This window comes from Rattus norvegicus, chromosome 9 (assembly GCF_021556685.1).
Source record: "Rattus norvegicus strain SHRSP/BbbUtx chromosome 9, alternate assembly SHRSP_T2T, whole genome shotgun sequence".
NCBI lineage: Eukaryota > Metazoa > Chordata > Mammalia > Rodentia > Muridae > Rattus > Rattus norvegicus.
In genome coordinates, this window is record NC_141542.1 from 29031870 (window position 1) to 29051303 (window position 19434).

The 19434-nt window shown below is 50.5% G+C and overlaps 1 protein-coding gene across 47 annotated transcripts in view; it reads right to left on the reverse strand.

Moving 5' to 3' along the window:
• The window catches only part of Trerf1 (transcriptional regulating factor 1), a 226699-nt gene extending 208689 nt beyond the window's left edge, over positions 1-18010 (reverse strand). For 13 of the 47 annotated variants that reach the window (XM_087565841.1, XM_087565832.1, XM_087565822.1 and 10 more), the window contains exons 1-2: positions 17331-17588; positions 16827-16911 (exon numbers count right to left, since the gene is read on the reverse strand). The gene's annotated coding sequence lies outside the window, so the exon portion shown is untranslated. 47 annotated transcript variants of the gene reach the window in all.
• Between the last annotated feature and the right edge of the window lie 1424 nt (positions 18011-19434).

The following is a 19434-nucleotide window of genomic DNA, read 5'->3' on the forward strand; positions in this document are numbered from 1 at the left end:
AGAGAGAAGGTAACGGGGTAAAATGGCAGAAATATATCATATACGTGAATGAAATGGTCAAAGACGTTTTTTAAATTTTTAAGAGATTGCCTTAGCGGGCAGCACACTTACAGCCCAGACTGGACATCTGCCGGGGTTCGAATCCCGGGACCCAAGTGGTAGAAGCAAAGAGTAAAGTTGCTTGTCCTCTGCCCTCCATACATTCGTCGGGACACATCCTCACACGCACACACAAATAAAATAAATACTAAGAAACGTAGTTAACAGCTCGTGCCAGGCGCGACAGTGATTTAAGAGCGCTCAGGTGGACCATGGAGAATTCAAGGCAGCCTGGACCACACAGCAAGGTCCTCTCTCACAACACCCAACCAAAAGGGCTGGAGAAACAGTGGGAGCATCAGATCAGAGCGCTGGACTCCAAGCCCAGCTTAGGTACCCATGTCAGAGGGCTCATGACTGTTTGCAACTCTAGTTCCAGGGGATCCAGGCACCCCTTTCTGACCTCTGTGGGCAAGTAATATACACACTCATGCAGGCAAAGGCACTCATAACCATGAAACAGAAATAAAAGAAACATCTTTTTTAAAAAAAAAAAGTGAAAAGCAGTGAGAAGTCATTATATAATAAATCTTAATTACAACATTCTGGGCAAAAAAAAGCAAGATGGGTCTAGAAACGTAGACCCATGACATACCACTAATCTGGGCAGGTCCACGAATGTGGTCAGATCCAAACATTTTCTGGAAATTAGCACAGTCTTAGCATCCCCACGCCGTCCCCACGGCCCTGAGTGGCAACACGGAGCCTTGTGAATTTAGAATTTGCATCTTTTCTCTCATCTTATTCTCGAAATAAACCTTTCCGAGGCTGGGGATGTGGCTCAGTGAGGAGAGTGCTTGCCTGACATGCACAAGACCCTGGGTTTGAATCCCCCAGCTCCACATAATCAGGGTGTGATACAAGTGCACCCCTGTTATCCTAACACTGGGGAGGATGAAGGGGAACCAGAAGCTCAAGGTCACCTTTGCCCACATTGCATCTTCTAGGCTAGCCTGGGCTACAGGAGACCCTGTCTCCAAACAAAGAAATAACAAACGGTTCATTCAGGAAATCTGAGGCTCGGGGATGCCAAACTGGTCAAGGATAGTATTGAGGGCCAGTGCGGTACCCTATCCATCTGTGGTCCATCACATGCCAGTATTTATATTAACAAAACTGAGGCCTCACTGACTTACAGGCTAATAGGAGGCAATGTGGAAAAGTGGGGAAAGTACCTGCTTTTACACAGTCAAGTCTGGGTTTCTGGATTTGAATCTCTGCCCTACTATTCACCAGTCATGAGACCTGAAACAATCTTTTTTTTTTTTTTTTTTTTTGGTTCTTTTTTTCGGAGCTGGGGATCGAACCCAGGGCCTTGCGCTTCCTAGGCAAGCGCTCTACCACTGAGCTAAATCCCCAACCCCCTGAAGCAATCTTCTTAACTCCTCTGTGCCCGCATTTCCCCATCTGTGCAATGGGTAGAGGAACACTGCCACACTTTCGGAAATGCTCAGAGGTCAAATGAGAATGATGAATTTACAAGTGGCTCTGACATTTTCAAGTGACTCCTGTCCCCAAACGCTCAAGTGAGGTTGAAGCAGCCAAGCATGCTGCTGCCTTGTCTTCTAAAGAAGGAAAGGATCCTCTTTCGCCAATTCGGCCTCTACATCTGGCACCCTGGTTCCTCTTAACCGATTCCAAGAGTCTCCTGCATGGGATCTCCTACTACTCAGACTCCCTTTTAACACACTGTACAAGCTTCTAAGTTCAGGTCCCCTAGAGTGTCCTCTGGAAGGAGCCTGTAAAGAGTTGGAAGAGGGGGACAGCTGGAGGCCCAACACTGCCCCCTCAGCTGCCGCTCACACCCAACCATGGTGTTTCAGTCTGTAATGTTGGAGCTCGAGGCACACCCAGAAGGGAAGCAGGAATAAGCTGTGCACAGAAGGAATCGCAGGGGACAGAGGCCTCCCGCCCACGGAGCGAGGGAAAGAGACTGGGCCTCAGAGAGAAACAGGAATGGGAGTAAGGGGAAGAGAAGGGAAGGGAAACCCCCTCAGCAGCACCTCTCTTAAGCTTGTGCCATGGAGAGAAGAGGCACTGGCTTCTCATCTACTGTGGACAAAGCCCTGAGCTCTTGCCCCTCCTCAGCCCCTGCTGGCCTTCCAGAGGGGGCTGTCATTTCCCCACCACCAAAGCCTCATGTGATAAAGGTTGGTTCCCCCAGAGCAGTGCTTACTGAAAGGTGTCTTAAGAGGTGGGGCCTAGTGAGTCATTGAAAGTGTGCAGGAAGTTGGGGGGAAGTGGGGCTCTCCTTGCCTCCAACCATGAAGTGAGTGGCTATGGCACGATATTTGATCACACTGTGAACCCTAAGATTGTGTTATTTACTGAAAAGCCCTGTTTCTAGTTGTGGTGAATCCCTCTCGCTAGAATACAGACACACCCTTAGTACACATTTTTAATCCCAGATAATGAAGGTAAAGTTGTCTTTTAGAAGGATGTACCCATGTTTGAAAGTGATGTCTAACTGAGTGGCAGGCAAAGTGGCGAATCAGAGAAAGATTTGACAGAACAGGATATGCCCGACTCTCGAGAGAAGAGGGAAGGGAAGCTACTTAAGAGAGCAGTACAGAGAGAAGGGGAGAAAATTGGAGGCAGTTTCTCTAGGACAGTTGTAGGCAGACTGCAGAGAGAGAGAGAACAAGCTAGACACAGGTGAAGACAGAAGAAGCCAGAGAATGAGAAGGAGCCGGAAGGTTAGAACAGATTGCCAGAGTTAGTTGGAGTCCAAGCAGAGCAATTCAGGAGAAGCTGAGAGAAGCCAGATTGAGTCAGTCAGCGTGGAGAGGAGTTCGAGGCAGAACAGCTCAACCAGCAGAGTTCAGAAAGAACTAGAAAGGCTGAGCTTATTACCAGCTTAGTCTCCAAGGTTGAAAACATTCTAGGCCCAGATAAGATTGTACTAGAAGCGGGGCTGGGGATTTAGCTCAGTGGTAGAGCACTTACCTAGGAACCGCAAGGCCCTGGGTTCGGTCCCCAGCTCCGAAAAAAAGAACCAAAAAAAAAAAAAAAAAAAAAAGATTGTACTAGAAGCTTCTATAGCAGACTGAGGCAGTAAGCCTCCGAGACAATAATTACTCGGGAGACTTAAAAACAATGCTTTGACAAGTGGCTCTGTTCCACTCCTCTCCAGCTCCCTCACCAGAGGGAGGGAGCAGTCAAATATCCCAGCACAGTCCTCACCAGCACAGTCAACCAAGAACTTCAACCTACAAAATGTCATCGAGGCTAGGGATACAGCGCAGGGGTGGGACACTCAATTTGATGTAGAAGGCCCAGGGTTCAATCCCCAGCACTAAAAACTACACAGAATGTGAATGATAGGAAACCTGTCTTCTTTTTACACTGAACACCGAAAGCCCAGTTGCTCAGTCCTTCTGACCTACTCACCTCACCTCCCCAGAGGGAATTTCCTAAACACGGGCACATGATGGCTCCATTTCCCCACAGATCCTCCTAATGCCAAACCTTTCAGTAACTCCCATGTTGTCGATAGGGCTAAGACCAATGTCCTGACACAGCTCCAGGTTCCCCCACCTTTAAAAGGGGGTATTTTAGTTATATTTATGTACACCTGACCTCAGGTGCCCAAAAAGGCCGGTAGGGGGTTCTGCATCCCCTGAAGCTGGAGTTACAGGTGGTTGGTGAGCCATCCAATGTGATGCTGGGAACCAAACCCAGGCCCTCTGCGAAAGCAGAACAGACCCTTAACCTCTTGGCTATCTCTCCAGTCCCCTTGCCTCTTGCCATTGAGACTCAAGTTGAGTGCCGGGACACTGTGAGAAGCCACGGCCTGTGTCTTTCCGAAGACTGTGTCCTAGAGCAGAGAAAGACCCACCAAGGGATCACCAGCTGGATAGAAGAAACCCACATGGCCTCCAGAGAAGGCGTCCGGAATACTTGAAACAGGCCTGTAAGGAAGGGAGAGCCCTCCCTCCCCAGGCAGACAAGGCTAAGTCCCAGCACCACCACCGGCTGCCAGACATTCTTGCCAATGTGAACACGCTCTGTCCCCGGCTGTCTGGACAGCCACCTGCTCCATGGCACCTGACCTGTGGCTGATGGACCTGGAGGACGGGGCTCTTAACTTTATCCCCTCTTAATGAATTTACATAGTCATGAAAGGCTAGTGGGTGTTGTATTAGATAGCATAGGGCATTAAAATAGGCAGACAATGGAAAATGAAGACAAGACGAATGGTGTCCGCCATTTTAACCCTCAATGTGATAGCATCAGACGGTGGGACCTACGAAGGGCAGGGGACGGTGGTCATTAGAAGAAGATCTCATATACATGATTCTTGTTTTTACACACACACACACACACACACACACACACACACACACACACCTTCAGAACGTCCACCTATCCTCCATCCTACCATGCTTGGACCCAAAGAGAAGACAGCCATCTCTGATCATGAAACAGGCTGCTACTAGATACTGGATCTGGCCACTCACTGACCTTGGCCTCTCTACCCTTGAACTAAGAAGTATTTGTCATCTGAGTCACTTGGTGTGGGGTGCTTCTGCTAGATAGAGTGGTCCAACAGGACTGAGATGAACAGGTAAGTCTTGAAGTTGCACAAGGGATTCCTTCCTCAAGGCCTGGTCTGTATGGACGGCCACAGTCATGATGTGACATGCCCTGGCCTTCTCTACGGAACAAGCCCTTTCAGTACCGCCTCCACGACTGCTCTAGACAGTTTCCCAACTCCTCCTTTTCCAGGCAGGAGCCACTAGAATCATGTTTCTTTTTTTTTTTTTTTTTTTTTCGGAGCTGGGGACCGAACCCAGGGCCTTGCACTTCCTAGGTAAGCACTCTACCACTGAGCTAAATCCCCAGCCCCTAGAATCATGTTTCTATTCCCACAACTAGACCCTGAGCTCCTCTGTTTCATCCAGATGGTTCCAGTCATTGGTGCGACCCTGGTACACGGCAACGACCCATAAACATTTGATGAACAAGTAGTGGAGAGGGTATCGATTGACCTCTCTCTAACGGGGACCTGAGACCTCTCTTGGATCTCTAGAAGGAGAGACCTTGGTGAGCAAGCGTCCTCATCACTCTACCTATAGCTCTCCATCAGCATCCGGGGTATCTGCGGGTATATCTCAGAATCTATGGGTCAGCTCAGAACAAGTGACTCCAGAATCCAGTCTCCTGGGTCAGTCCCGGGCTTGGGCGCCAACTCCATCGCTTACCATGTGCATGATCCCAGGCAAGCTACTGCAGTATAAGCTGTGCCTCAGTTTCCCCAAGGGGAAGAAACGGAACGTTGCATCAGCCCTTACAGTGAATGGTTAAGTATGAAAGGACTAAGCTGCACAAGGCCCAAAACGGAGCGCTCCATAAGGGTGCCAGTATTAAAGAGGCAGGGAGTATGCAAATTCCTGAACCCCCATACAGGCCACCCTCCTGTTCTCTGGAATGCAAAAGATAAAAATCCAGCCTCTTACTCACAAAGTGTCACCCAAATGCTCCACTTGTTCCCAAGAGAATTTATTTTAATTCCTTCTAACTTCAAAATGACGCGGTCCCCGCTGCATTCGGTCCCCACTGCATTCGGGGTGGCAGGGGCGAGGAAGGAAGCAATGGAACCCGGACCAGCAGCTTCCAAAAGGTTATGAAGCGATCGGGAGGGGAAAGAAAAGAGCGAAGGCAGCCGGGGGTGGGGGGCGCAGGGAAGGTGGAGAGAATTCCCCTGAGTTTCTGCTATAATTGAATACCCCGACTCTCAAGGCAGCTCGGCCACCCCCTCCTCCACGTGGGCTGAGCGCTGCTAATGAGAAAGCGAAGCCTGCCTGCATTACCGCAATAATGATTTCCCTGTTGCATTTTTACATGCCTGCTGCTTTATCATAGCCGAAGTAGACATATATTTTCAATAAATCCTTTCCCTCCCTCACCCCTCCCGAACTCTGAGCTCTCCCCGGAAATGTTGCTCCCCGGGCACCCCTCCTCCCTCCCCACAACCCCTACCCCACAACACAATGAGTTCCACTAATCAAAACAGAGAGGAAAGGGGTGGGGGGGGGGAAGAAAAATGGAAAAATCACAGCTGCTAAAAAGCACCACTCGCTGTAAGCCCAAGCCCTCCACATTTTTCTGCAGGAACCGTTTGCTGCTTCAAGGACATGGCGCCCCTCCCCTATCAGAAAGCTTCGGCAGAGTTGCTCAAAGGGGAAGGAGGAGGGGGCGGGTGAAGAAATCTAATATTCCCTCTTTCCTATTTTGACTAAGCCAGCACAGACAGAAATATAGATAAGGCCTTGAATAACTGATTTAACAAAATGTCACTTATCAAAAGGGATGGGGGATGGGACGGTGTTTGCATTCAAGGGCTCTAGTTAAGCCATGCTGCAAGGCCACAGACAGGCAAGGAAAGGAACTATTACCCTGCTCTGATCTCCCTCACAGGCTGAAAACACGGGGCCTGGGTTTCTCCCCACATCAAGAACCAATGGGAAGAAAACCAGAGATTTAAAAAAAAAAAATTTTTTTTTTTTAAAAACGGAAAAAAAAAAATCTGATTCTTATATAAGCATGTAGACAGTACCAACCAGCCGCAGGCTGTGTGCAAGAAGCTGGGGTGCAGAGCGCAGAGGTGACCCAGTTCTGCCCTCCCCAAACTCAGTCTAGAAGGGGCAAACTTGAGCAGGGTGATTCTGCAAGCCAAGTGCTGCTGGGGTCCCAGGACCGTGGCCTGCAGGCCTTGAGAGTCCTGTCCCAAGATCAGGCAAGGCACGCACAGACATCCAGATACCTACGGAATGGGAATTTATGAGAGATATCATCAGATCTAGAGTGGCTCACAATGAGCTAAAACTATTCAAAAGAAGGGAAATCTTGGGGTCCTCATGGTTCAACCTCCGACAGTCATATACTTACCCAGCCAAGAAGGCACAGAAAACCAGCTGAGAGTTCTGTGAGCCAGCCTCTATTTCGTTTTAAGGGTGGACTGCATCTCCTATGGTTGTGGACTTTGGGAGACACTCAATTAACACTCAAATTTCCTTGGATATCAACTCTTAACCCTCTTCTTTTTCTTAAAAAAAAAAAAAAAAAAAAAGGCCTTGCCCATGTTATGGTGACACGTCCAGCATCCATCCGAGCAGGGCCTTCCCCTAAAGGGTAGGGGTACGGTAGATATGACTAAGCTATCTGCACAAGGGAAATTAGTGTTTCTCAGGTAGCAAACTGTCTAGGGCCCTGTGATGTCTCAGGGTCAGAGCCTGTCCCAAGACATGAGGCGGGAGAACCTTTCCAAGTGGTCCAACCCAGGGAACTAGCTGCCGCATTGTCAAAGTCAAATTTTGGCCTTAACTGCAAGAAACCAGAAAGCTGTGTGCGCCCAGAGTAACAGAACCCAAAGCCAATGTGAGTTTCAAAAATGTTACATTCCGTCAGGGGTGGGGCAGAGCTGGAAAGGTGGCTCAGTGGTTAAACACAATACCTGCTCTTGCTAAGGACCTGAGTTCAATTCCCAGCACCCACACGGCAGCTCACAATCATCTGTAAGTCCCATTCCAGGGGATCCAGCACCTTCTTCTGCCCTCCAGTGGGGCACTGATTGCATGTGGTCCACAGACATACACACGGGCAAACGGCCATACCCATGAAAAGACAAGTAGATAAACATGTGCTGTTCACACGTGGTCTTTGGAGGACCAGGGTCACTGGAGTGTTAAGCCCTAACACCCTTTCAGCCCCCTTGACGCTGTGACTACGTTTGTGCTGCGTTCTAGAGCACAGGCCATTCATGGTGTGGCATCAAAATGAGCATTGGTTGCCAGCTACACGTGTGGCTCTCAATCCCTTTCCTCCCCTTTCCCTTTATTCTGGAGTCAGAGGTTTCAGTCAATATGTGCGGCTGTCTTTGGCTATGGGGCATCTAAGCACTTTCCACTGCTGTTGGGAGCTATCAGTAAGACAAGCCAGAGACCATTGGGAACCTCAAAATCCTAGGAACTTCACGTCAGTCAGTGTGTCGTGCCCATCCTCGTGAGGTATCGTGCACGTCCTTGTGAGTTATCTCCCTCTCCAGTAACACCAAACCACATCCTGCTGTTTCAAACAATATGCATTCCCCACATAAATACAGGAAGACGCTCCATCCACGGTGCGACAAAATCTCTCCGGCAATCCGTGGCAGTGAGGCCAGCGTAGTCCTAGCTCCTATGTTGGGTGTGGTTCAAGTTTTTCACCGTGAAAACCATTTTAAAATAAGTAAGTCAAGCCTCACCTTCTACGGCGGACAACCGAACTCCAAGTGTGCGGGGTGGATTTTTTAAGACTGGAAATGACTTTCCAGTGTCCAGTGAAGGTCTGTTTTATGCTAGATTCCGTTTTGTGCCTCTAACATTACCGAAGACAGACAGCTCTGACACGGAGGGCCAGAGAGATGGCTCAGCAGGTCAAAGTGCCTGCCACCAGGCCCAGAGAGTTCTCTCCTCTCTGGGACCCACAGGGTGGGAGAAGAGAACCAATGAAGTCCTACAATTTGTCTTCTGACCTGCACAGATGTGTGTGACTCGCACACACACATGTACGTACACGCTAAATAAATAAATGTAAACACAGGTATATGCGCATCTGGAGCCACAACCAGCCTTCCTGAGTAAGTTCCAGGTTCCCCTGCACCTGACTCACGGGGTTCTTTGAGGAACAAACCAACCTTTCTTGTCCCTTTAGGGAGCCAGTCTCACTGACTGCCTTCAGAGTTCGATTGGCATTTCTCAGCCAACATTTCTGGTGCCCGACTTGGGGCCATGAGAGCAGTCTTGAAAACGATGGAACAAAACCCCAAACAGAAAGCAGCTACAGGGAGGGAGCGAGAGTGGGCGAAGCGGTTTTAGGAGAGGCTCTGGGAACTAGGGAAAGAGGTTCAGGTTTCACATCCGAAACTGAAGATGGGCTGCAGAATAGGCCATCACGCCGCCTGCCTGCACGTCTGCACGCGAAGCCTCTTGGAATCTATACTTTCCAGACGCAACTGTAGGAGGGGAGGAGACAGATGGTGTCATCCTCCTGTTAGAGATGAGAAACAGCTGGGAGCACAACTGGATCTTTGAACTCCCTCCTCACCCACCCACCTGCCACATAAACCCCACAGTCAAGGCCTTGTAGAGGTCACAGCATATGATAATGAGATACTTTGGTGAAAGGCAGAAGCGATGAGAGGCGCCTATTCACGCAGGGTTTTGTGCATCCCAGACCAGCCTCGAACTCCTTACGCAGAAGAAAATCACCTTGAACTCTGGGTCCTCCTGCCTCTCTCTACAGCCCTGGCTAGGGTTTTAGGTGTGTGTACCACAGCACCTGGCTGGTACAGTGGTGGGGACTGAGCCAGGGCTTCATGCATGCCCCACAAGCACTTGACCAAATGTGCAGTGTGGTTAGTGTTTGTTTGTTAAGATTCCTGCTCAAAACATATAGCACCACGGCTCACCTCTCGCACAGGGCTAAGGTCTGTTCCTAGTCCCAGCTGGCAAAGAAAGCAAATGGAAGGCCCCAAAGAACTGAAGACTGTTTTCCTTAAGCAAAAGTAATCTGCTCTTTCTCTGTGCTGCTCAGTAATGCGGTCAAATGATCAGGAAAAAAAATGCAGTGTAATTTCTGATGCAGTTTTAACCCTTGGAGTATCTGGCCAGTGCTCTGAGCCTGGACCCTCCCCAAGGACAGTGCAGCCTCAGCCTGGGGTACAGGGAAGGGGACAGTGCATCATAGAGTCTAAGAGCTCCTGTCTGGCCACCCACACCTTCACTCTAGCTGTACCCTCAGGACAGGAGAGAGGAGACATCGCTCCACACTGCAAAAGCCAGATCCTTCCCCTCAGACCTGCTGGACAGCTTCTCTCAGTTGATCCAGCCCATTTCTCGAAATCAATCAGCCCTCTCCACTGATCAAGTCTATCTGACGGTGTGTGTGTATGCCTGTGTGTATGTGTATATGTGTGTGTGCGTGTATGTGTGCGTGTGCGTAGTGGGGGAGGGTCAGGGAAGAGGGGAGATGAACTCCTGCCATCGAATGTGTGTAGATGTCAAAGAACAATTTTCAGATGCCAATTCTCATCAGGTTTTTCATTCCACGATGTGGTCCCTCTCAACCATCACACTGACCCTTCATGAGCATCACACATACACGTGCACACACACACACACACACACACACACACACACCATGAGCATCACACACACACGTGCACACACACACACACACACACACACACACACACAATCACACACTCCATATAACCCATTCATCCTCACCTGGCATTTTGACGGGTCTCCTGGATTTAGCCACCTGATAAATAATAATAATAATAATAATAATAATTTTTAAGAGGGGCTTTAGGCTCTTTCGTTTCTCGCCTGGCTGCCCACCTCCTGTGACACTGGCTATCAGACTATGGACTTAACATATCCACTTTAAGTTTACCAGCCACCTCCAACTTACTAATGCTCAACTGGAAATATCTTGACTGTACGCCTCAATTCCCAGTCTTCCCTGACTTCAGCAAACAGGACACCATCGCTCCAAGTGCACCAACCGGAAACTTTAGAGTGACCCCACATCCTGTCTACCCTATCAAGGCCAAACTCGGCCTGCTCTGTCTCCAACCTCCATCCCACACACACCTGCCCCTCCCCTGGTCATCTCCTTCTTTCACCATCTCAACTGCTTCTTTACTGTGGCCACCCCCACCCCCAACATACACACACTTCTACAACAACCGGTCTCCATTTCCCTTCAAACGTCAAGCTCCTCGAACTGTGTTAGGCCGCACTACGTCCCACTCGATACACTGCAAAAGAAATACAAAGCGTTGGGTGGCCAAGATGGCTCAGTGCAAAAAGACAGTTGCGGCCAAGTCCAACAACCTGAGTTCAATTCCCAGGACCCACATTGTGGAAGGTGGGCACAAGTGTGCACACGCACATGAACACACACACACACACACATACACACACACTCACAATTTAGATGTAATATTTTAAAAATCCAAATATTTAAGCAGGGCCCAGGGCTAGAGGCCTTGTGATCCCAGCTAATCCTTGGAGGCTAAAGCAAGAAGACTGAAACTAGTTTAAGGACAGCCTTGGGTAGGCAGTGAGTTTAGACCAGTCTTAGTCTACACAGACAGACACAGACACACACTTAAAATAAGAATCTTTTTAACAATTGGCAGAAAGAAAGGAAGAAAGGAAGAAAGGAAGAAAGAAAGAAAGAAAGAAAGAAAGAAAGAAAGAAAGAAAGGAAGGAAGGAAAGGAAAGGAAGAAAAAGGAAAGGAAGGGGCTAGAGGTGTGCCTTTCCAACCCTTTCCAAAGCCCACTGGGTTCTGAATGGCTGTCCCAGGCTGCCGCCCTTTCTTCTTCCCCTTATCTGTGGTCTCCCCTAGTTTCCTACAGATCTAAAGCTGTTCACACAGGCTCTCCTCTGCATGGCCACCCTGTCTTCTCCCACCCTACTCCTCAAGGAGGCTGCATTAAGTCGTCTGCCTGGTCACTACTTCACAAGAGCATACATCACAGTTTGCAGCATCCCCGCCTGCCTATGTCCATTCCTGGTGGCCAGAGAGAGAGAAGCATGTTTTATAACCAATCACCAGTGTTCCTAGTCCCTTAATGTGATTGGCAAAAGCACGTGCTCAACAAAGACTATGCTAACTGGGGCTGGAATGATGGCTCAGCTGTTAAGAGCTGGTCGCTCTTGCAGAGGACCCAGGTTCAATTCCAGCGCCCACATGGTGACTCACGACCCACCCACAACTCCAGTTCTAGGGGATCCAATGCCCTCTTGTGGCCACTGAGGGCATCGATCATGCACAGACAAGAAGACAAAAGGCTTATGCACATAAAAAAAATAAGTAATTCTTTTTAAAAAAAAGTATCTCTTAAATGTGTAAACGAAAAACAGGGCTTCCCATGTCAGAAACAACAACAACAACAATAATAATAATAATAATACCGCATTATATGATCCCAAAATTTTCATAGCCATTTAGACCCAAAGTTTTATTTTCCCTTCTCTTCTTCCTCTAAAACTATTTTCGGGGTTGGGGATTTAGCTCAGTGGTAGAGTGCTTGCCTAGCAAGCGCAAGGCCCTGGGTTCAGTCCCCAGCTCTGGAAAAAAAAAAAAAAAGAAAAAAGAAAAAAAAACTATTTTCAACGTCAGCAGACCAGTAGCTCAGCGTGTCCCACACCATTCCTAACTTACTGTCATCTAGGAGGAAACAAACAAACACCCCAAATATTCGTGTCCTCTGCCCAAATTCCTCCAAGTGGCTACTCTGACAATTTGAAATTCTTAGAAAACATCACAGAGGGGGGGTTGGTGGCTGCGTCTGTCCTTTAACTCAGAAGAGATTTTCTAAAAGAATCATGGAGCAACTCACATAGAAAGCCTTTAATAGTTACTAGAAACGCAGCCCTGGGGGATGGCTCAGTGGGTAAAGTGATGGCTGCGTAGGCAGAAGGACCCAAGTTCGGATCTCCAGAGCTGTAATCCCAGCACAGGGAGGCAGAGGCAGGAGGATGGGTTCCTGGAGTTCCCTGGCCAGCCATGGAATCAATGAGCCCCAGATACGGTGAGAAATTCTGTTTCAAAACTTACAGTGAAGAGGGCCAGAGCGAGGCCCGAACAGGTGAGGGCATGTCGTAAGGGCATGTGCCACAGGGACTGCCAACCTCCGGAACCCACAGAGTGGAGGCAGAGAATCAACTCCCACAAGCCATCCTCTGACCTCCACATGTGTGTAGTGGCACACAGATCCACAAATAAATACAGTGAAGTGAATGAATAAGGCACCTGAGGAAGAGACATGGGTAACACTGACCTCTGGCTTGCTTATGCGCACACGCACACAGGCAGGCAGGCATCTACATACACACTCATGCACGCTCGCCTGTAGCACCCTGATAAGCATGCCAGGAACTGCAATCCGGCTGGTTTAAGTCCTTTTCCGGGAGGGAGCTGGGGTGGGGGTGGGGGTGGGGGTGGGGGTGGGGGTGGGCTTAGACAAAAATCTCAACTACATTTCAACCTCGCCAGTTACCCTCCAATATGAAAATCTAAAAATACGGTTAACCCACAAGATCCTTGAAGATTGTAGCCTTCCCACAAGATCTCCGAGGACTTCGGCCCTCTTCCCTGTTCAGCACAGTTCTGTTGAGTTCAGAAATGAGCAGGGGTTGTGTTGCTCCAGGGCGACCTCTCACGCCGCAGCCCGAGGACTAGAGCACCTGCCTGGATCCTTATTTTTCTGGGTCAATATCCAAAGTCAATAAAATCACCTAGAGCTTTCTCCCGAAAAGGCCAGGGTGGCAGGACAGGTCCTGGAAGTCACCATACACCGTCAGTAAAGACCCTGTCACTACTCGGACAAATCACAGGTAAACAGGCACTGAGCTTTTGGGGTCCCCTTCTCCTCCCCAAAGCTACCTGTTGCCTGGGAACAGTGGCTTAATTAACCTCAAGCTTGACTAAGCGTTAGCTCATCCAGCCAGCTGGCTGGAGAGGAAACTTCGAAGATGAACTGAAATTATTTTGGGTGCCTGAAAGTACCAGTTCTTACTCCAGTAGCACGTGGAATTGAGGTTTTTTTTTTTTTTTTTAATTTTTAACACATCTACAACAGGGTTGGAGAGGTGGCCCAGCAGTGAAGGGCACTTACTGCTCCTTCCGGACAACTGGAGTTCCATTCCCAGCACCCGGGAGGAGGGTCCCCCACTGCCTGTAACTGCAGCTCCAGGGGACCCCAGGCCTCTGGCCTCTGCAGGCAGATTCATGCACATAGGCACAATTACAAAAAAAAAAAATTTTTTTTAAAAATCCGTAAGACATGAAGTGAATGAATGGTTCTACACCGGCCACAGGCTCTCCTAAGTAACGGCTTTTACACGTTGGCACAGTTGCCAGGCCACTCAAGAGTCTTTGTGGAATGCCAACGTACAAATCCATTTCTCCATGAGAAGAAAAAAACAGAAGTTAATCAACTCGCCCCGAGTCCATGAAGCAATTTGGCCGTTGGCCCAGGAAGACAGTGTCAAGAGCTCTGGGCCCTCACTCCACATGACACTAGAATAAAGCTGGAATCCAAAGGCCCATCCTTTTAAAAAATAATAATAATAACCCCCCCCATAGGCAGAAGCAGCTAGAAATTGGTACCCTATCCATTTTCATATGCGCCTTGGCCTGCCTTGAGTATCCAGCCACCTTAGAAGTTCTGTCACGGTCCAAATGCCCACAAACTTGAACCAACTACTCAATATAAACATTTTAGCACTTCTCACCCCATCAGCCCCACAGCAAATTCTTCTATGCACCACCCCACTCCGCCCGCTGAGGGGGAAAATAAACAATATTTGTGTTCTTACAATCAACCTATACATCAAAGAAGAAAGAGAAAATTCCACATAAGCTTGGTTTTCATGTCTGCGCATTTTTGGATACGGAGCACAGAGCACAACGCCCTGTCCCCTCTCCCTTCTTTATAATTTAAACTCTGAACTCAACAAAAAAACCAGAGGCCCTAGCTGGTTAACAGAGTGCTTTCTGCACAGCTCATAGACACTCTTTTCACAGCAAGCTTGGGTAAGTGCTCTCTGATATTAGCACATCCCTGCGATGTGGACGCCTGCTTACCAAGCTGTGAAAAGACCCACGCTCACTCTGGAACCTACAAAATTAATCTTCTCCGTACCTATAATGCAGAAGGCAAGGGCGCCTTCCTTCCCTCCCTCCTCCCCTCCCCCTTCCCCTCCCCCCCTATGTCAGACTGGCTTCTAAACAATCAGTTGTGGGGGGAGGGGGGAATGGACATGCCCAAAAGGGCGGGGCCCAAAGGGGTGTGTCACTCTGGGCATCAATTCCCGTAAATCAAATCCTGACAATTGTCACAATATTTTAAAAAGAATGAATTATGATTCTTGGGCCATCAAACCTTTCTTACCACGGGAACGTTCTCAGTTGAATGGCGGTGGCGGGGGAGGGGTCTCCGCTACTGTGACTTGATTAATGGCCAAAGCAAGACAATAAAATAAATCTCATAAATGTTAAGGGGGGGCGGGGGGGACTGAAGCACTGTTCTTGGCTTCCAGGTTAGACATGTAAATAATTCCACCCTGGAATAAACACACATGAGGAATTCTTATTTACTCCCCCGCACATGCAGCCAATCAGGCTCAGTTGCTGGCCCGCCCAGGTAAAGATGACTGCTAATTTGTTTAGCTAATGCCTAGCTGGGAACATGTGATAGGTGGCACTAATTTTTCTAACTATCTCAACTCTCCAAATATCAAACCCTGGATCCTGAAACCAGATGGGAGGAAGGACGGAAGGAAAATGTACCACCAATAACATAAAGACAGGGGGTTTGTGTTCCTGGTTTTGTTTTTTTGGTTTGTTTTTTTTAAACACAGTTACCCTTGCTAGACTCAAAACCTCTTTACAGAACTCAGGAAAGCTTAGCCAACTTTAGTTAACCCCAGTGTTGGTTGACTATGCCTTAACCCTACTGACCAGTTCCTGGCCAGACCCTGTGGTGCTCAAATTATCCTGGCCAAGTTCAACTCCCCATACCAGCACCCATCAAAGTAAGTGTCTGCAGAACCCAGTAGGCTGGGCGCCAAGAAAGCAAGCAAAGAGAGGCGAACGCTGCTGCCTTAACTAGCTAAGTGCTGGGTCCTCCTGCATCTTGGCCGAGTGAGCTGCAAAGCACACTTCCACACAGAACTCCTTGCGTGAGAAGTATGTCACGTGCAGTAGATTGTCACCACCTGGGACAACTTAAAACTCCTTTCTTTAAAAAAAAAAAAAAATCACCTGAGGAAAAGGCCCAGGCAAACTGCTTCCCCCAGGCATGCTCTGCTGAGGTCTTGGGCCATGCCTGAATTGGTCATCTCTTAAGCATGACTTCCACACACTTCACAAGACAGTCCAGGACCACGGAAAGACCAAGCACTAACTACAACACAAACACTCCACTTACCAGAGCAACATTTGTCCGGGGAGTTTGACAGCAAGCTGACTCTAACCTGCCCGGAACCCAAAAGCATTTTCTTCTTTAACCCAAGGATGGCTGGCACACAAGCCCCAGCCAGGCGCTGGCCAGAGGCTGCCTTGCCAGGTGCTGTCAGTCTGCCTCCGTTGGTAAAACGGTGGTGGTTTGGTTTGTAATTTCGGCTTCTTCAGCCCACCAGCAGTAACTTCCCAGACTCCCCTGAAGTTGGGGAGTGAAGAGGCAAGTTTGCCGGCTTACACACTTCTCCCACCTGGGTGGCCACACTTACTTCTGGGGACTACCCAACCCCCACAGAGCCCGCAGACTCACATATATACACATATGCATCATGTCAAAAACCCCAAAAGACACATCCCTAGGGTCCTGCGGTTTCTTGGCTGGAAGAATGGAGGCATTATAATATACCAACCTTCAATTTCAATCCCACCACCGACACCCTTCAAGCTGGGGTTTGCCAGTTACACCGCCCACCTCACCCCTCCCCCTTTGCTGGGATGCTGTGAGCCAGGAGAGGGAACAGGGAAGAAGGCGAAAAGGGAAAAGGCCCTGCTAACGTACAGAAAGTAAAGAGGCCGCGGGAGACTTGTCTTTCTGTGTCCCCCGCAGGCTTCCCTCCACACTCCACCCCCATCTTCTTACGGAGCATCCCTCCTCCCAACTATTTTTTTTTTTTAATGAAACTTAATAAGCTTTTCGCCTACCTTGGCTGTTTCGGCAACAAGTGCCTGGGCAATCCCACAAGACGACCAATCTCCACTTGGGGGGTGAGATGGGGGACGAGCCGAGCTGATGGAATAATTTCAATATTAATTTATGTCAGCCGCCTTCTCGCAGCTACTCATTTACAGTACTGCCCTCAGCCTGTAAACAAATATCGCTCCGCCAGGAAACATACTCCCCAGATGCAAGCCCCTCTCCCCAAGCAGGGAACCTGGCCCCTCGCCCCTCCCTCCCACAACACGGCCCCCTCCCCCCGAGTCCCGGGTGGGAAGCTCTGGGTTTTCCAAAGCACCAACTCACCACCTTCAGCCACCACCCCAGCAAGAAACTTACTCGGTCCGGTCTACGCCTCAACCCTCCCTCCAGGAAATCTCCTCTCCATATGCATTCAACCTCCCCGCAGGAAATCTGCTCCCCCCTCCCCCCTTCTATATACATGCACACCCCCCCTCCTCCTCACGCGCCCTCCCCGGACAGAAACTTACTAGCTAGCAAGCAAGCGTGCAGGCTCTCTCGTTCTTGGAAACTTACTCCCAGATACAGCACCACCAGCACCCCTCTTTCCCCCCCCTCCCCCAGGCCCTGCTCCCTTCCTTGCCCTCCAACTCCAAACTCTCCGCATCCAGTCACTCTCTCCCTCCCCGGTGGAAATTTGCAGCGCCGGGCTGCGCGCGTGCATCCACCCTCCTCCCCTCCAGGAAACTTACTCCCCATCTGCATGCACCGCCTCTCAGCCATCGCTTAGAGGGAAGGGGGTGTGCTGGGGAGACAGAAATACATATGTATCTCTCGCCCCTCCCCCGGCCGCAGCCCACTCAGGGCCGAGCCGAGCTAACCTGGCCTTACCTTTTTGCATGGCCCCCTCCCCGAGCCCTCCGGATCCGCTCCCCAGCACCCCAACCCACCCCTTTTCACCCATCACCCACCCCTAGCAACCGTTCCTAAGCTCCTCTCGGCCTTTTTTTTTTTTTTAATCCAGGATGCAAATTCCTCCCCTGTCAGCAAATCGACTGTCAAATTATTTTCTTGCAAAAGGAGAAAGGCGGGGTGGAGTTGGGGGGGTCAGAAAAGGGGGGCAGACAGGCGGGTAAAGGGAGGGAGAGGGACAGAGGAGGGGAGAGATATCCCTCCGCAGAGCTGGGGCTGGCGGCGGGCGGGGAAGCAGGAAGTAAGGTGTCCAGCGCGGCGGGTTCTCCGCCGCGGCCCCCGCCCGCCGCCCCTGTCCCCCGGGGCGCCGCGCTCCGGCAGGCGCGGGCCGCCCGGTGCATTGTTCGCAGCCTTCCCTTAGCCCGTGCACGGACGACTTTTTTTTTCCGCGCTCCGCGTTGTGTACGCGTGAGCTTGCACCTTTTGTAAGCTGGCGAGTCTCTGAACGCGAGAGGATGGGACCACGAGCCGAGGACCTGTCAGTCCCCCGAGTGCAGCAGAGACTCAGATCGGAGGAAGGGGTGGGAGACTCGAGGCCCCCTTGGAGTGGGAGGGGTGGGAGAGCAGCTTGGTGGCCGGGAAGCTGCCGCCTTCCCACTCCGGACCCGTTGCAGGATTGCTTCCTGCGTCGCAGTCGCGGTTATTGTAAAAGGCGCGTTGCAAATCTAACGACTCGAGCTGGGAGATTTTTTTGTTGTTGTTTATTTAAGGATTTGCAAAGATGCCAAGATCCAGGCGGGCTGCAGGGAAGGATTGTGCCTCGAACCCTCACCACCACCACCGCTTCCCCCGGTCTTTCTAGGGCCTGGGGTGCTCCCAGGAAGGGATCTGCGGGTTCTGGAGAAGCTCGCGCCTCCATCCTCTGCCCCTTGGGGGCGGGGAGAGGTCTCCATCTCCGCTGGATCTGGGAGAGATGTTGCCTAGGAGAGAGGCGGGCGGGAGGGAGGGAGGAGAGGAGGGGGCGCGGGTGCGGCCCTGCGTCCGCCCCTCGCCGTGCGCCATGACTGTGGAACGTGGTGCCGGGGAGGAGGGCCCGCCGCCGGGGGGCCGCCCGGGGCTGCTCGGCATTGGTTGCAGAAACCCGAGCCCTGGAGTCGCTCCCCCTTCTTGGGCTTGTCTCCTCCTCCTGCTCTGCGGGGGAAAACCGCTGCACCCAAACGGAGAGCAGCTGCGAGCAAGGGGGCAGGGCGCCGGCTGGCGGACTAGCCAAGGGTTCGAGACCCCCTCGGGGGGCGCTGGCCTCGGAAATGGGAAAGGACCGGAACAAGATCTCGTCCCGAGACTGCAGATCAGTCCAGGTGCCACGACCTTAGGTCAACATCCCGGCATCTCCAGCCATCTCCGTACTTCTTTTCTGGTCTGAGGAAACGTGCACCAAAGACGGTTCAACTAAACCAGCCACCTCGCACAGAGATCTAGACTTCAGTGCTGGAGGATCTGTAGGACAATGAGTAATTTTTTTTCCACGAGGAAAAGTTACATCCTTTCCCTCTCCGGTGTGGAGGAATCGTTGTGCCCTTTTCTCCCCAAATCTGGCGCGAGATAAGCCACTGTCCCCGACCCACCCCACCCCCACTTGGGCTCCGGGTGTGGACAGGGCGGGAGAAAGACTATATGGAAGCTTAAAGCATGAGGTCATGGGTTGAAGAGGCTGCTGCCAAA